This window comes from Seriola lalandi, unplaced genomic scaffold (assembly GCF_002814215.2).
Source record: "Seriola lalandi dorsalis isolate HSWRI2012SDOR001 ecotype SW California unplaced genomic scaffold, Sedor1 jcf7180002054948, whole genome shotgun sequence".
NCBI classification, from domain to species: Eukaryota; Metazoa; Chordata; class Actinopteri; order Carangiformes; family Carangidae; genus Seriola; species Seriola lalandi.
This window is the reverse complement of record NW_019525499.1, coordinates 948,077-950,318: the sequence shown is the minus strand read 5'-3', so window position 1 is coordinate 950,318 and position 2,242 is coordinate 948,077.

The following is a 2,242-nucleotide window of genomic DNA, read 5'->3' as shown; positions in this document are numbered from 1 at the left end:
GACACAGACAGACACACACACATACACACACACATACACAAACGCACACACCACAGCCCAGCCCCTTCACTGAAACACCAAATATTTCATTTTCGAAGCAGGGACGAGGAGGCGAGAGAGGAGGGGGGAAAAAAAGAGATACAGTATATTTATGAAAACAAACAGGACGGGTGCTTTGACGAGTGCAGTGTAGATTGTGGGTATATACCAACAGGAAAGGTGAGAGGCAGGTAAATGTAAACGTTCATTACATTAGCATCGACTGCTGGGCCTCTGATGTATGCTCCCTGGTTTCTTAAAAGCTCTCCTCTGACCAAAGTCTAGCTTCTTCTAATTCCACACAGAGCTCTAGGAATTTATTCAATTACCTAAAATGATCACATAAGAAAAAGGGCTTTAGAATCTGCTGAGGTGCACAGGATAAGCTTTCAGAGCTATCTACAGAATCTCTTTAATTCACCAAAAGTGTGTGTGTTTTACAATGTGAAAGTGCCTCAGAGCAGCTTTTTTTTTTGCTGAGTCCATTAAAATCTCCAACATCCTTCTTTATGTAAACAGGAAAATTATTTGAAATATCGAGTGAATGTGTGTGTGGATAGATGTAGTAGTAGTAGTAGTAGTAGAAGTATTTTGATGTGTGATATTTCTTCTTACTACAACAGTTATTGTCAGTTTTATTCTAGTTAATAGAAGAACATGCATTGCTTCTGTTTTGTTAGAATATAATACAATGATGGCAAAATGTTTAAGGATATTATTTTATCATTAATTAAAACTCTAATAATATAAATTTTATTTCAAGACGTATTTTAAAAATCTGCTGATAATTACATACTAAATAAAAGCCTAATAGCAGTGCAGAATAGTTCCACACCTCTGTATCACACACATATATGCACACCACACAAAAACAGAAAATGTCACTTTGCTAATTGAAATATTTTAAAATAATAAGTTTTGTCTGAAACCCAAACATGTTAATGTTACTATCACATAAGCCAAAGAAAAGCAGCAAAGTTCTCACATTTGAGAAATTATTGAGCGGCAAATGAATTAACCACTTCATTCTTTCATCGCAAGTTTGTTTATAGTGTTGTTAAGTGTGTTCACCATTTTGTAATTTCCCAATGCTTCCATATTGTTTCACTGAAAGAGATCAGGGTTGCCTAGCTGACACGTGCGCTGTCATTTTCAGTGTGTCAGATTTTTTTTCTCTGTGACTGGAAAGTCTCATCATGAGATTCTGCATGAAATAATTAAACTTAAATCCAAAACGTTTCAGGAAGCATCTGTGAGACAATGCAGAGAATAAAACACACATATTGTCTCTGTTCTCACAATTCCACTGTGGAGTTTTAAGCCTCAGTCTAAATTTAGGTTAAAGAGTATCTTTTCACCTTTACAAGACTTGTCCTGAACATGGAAACACCACCCAGACAGCTACACACACACACACACACACACACACACACACACACATGTTTAACTCCAGGCATACACACACACACACACACACACACACACACACAAACACAGAGCTGTGTTAATGAGAGTGTACTCTCCCTCTGTTTCGCTCTCTTTTCCGCCCCATCAGGGAATATAAAGTTTAACAGGCATTTTGCTATCACTGACCCTGAGGAGGAAATGCACTCACCGCCAAGAAAGACTACTAATTACCCAAAACGCTGTGGGTGTCTGTGCTGCTGTGTGTGAGCATGTGTGCAAAGCGTGCATGTGTTTGCTTGCACATGCAAAAAGTGCGTGTACAAGTAAAGAGAGCATGACACCTATTGATGAAAAGTTCCAATCAGGGTTTTGGGAGTGGGGAGGGGGGTGTATCAACTGTGTGTGTGTGCATGTGTGTGTGTTTGAGAAGAGGTTGAGGTGGTAGTGAGGTTTTAGATAGGTGGGTGGGGTTGAGGGGGGTGCAGGCTAATTTATGTCAGCACTATAGCGAGCTCCTAGATTTATTGATGGTAAGGCAATACGGAGAGATCTGCTTCTTCAAAAACGCTCTGCAGCCCCCCCACCCCCTGCTACACACACACACACACACACACACACACACACACATAACTTAATGCCCTCCACCCTCCACCTCCCACCTTCTATTATACAACATGTCTGTCTTTCACACTGAACCCGACTGTAACTGTAGAGGCCGTACTGCTGCTGTGCTGACGCAAAGGACATATGGTCCTGAAAGAAACCATTAGAGGTATTGGGAGGGTGGGTGGGGGGG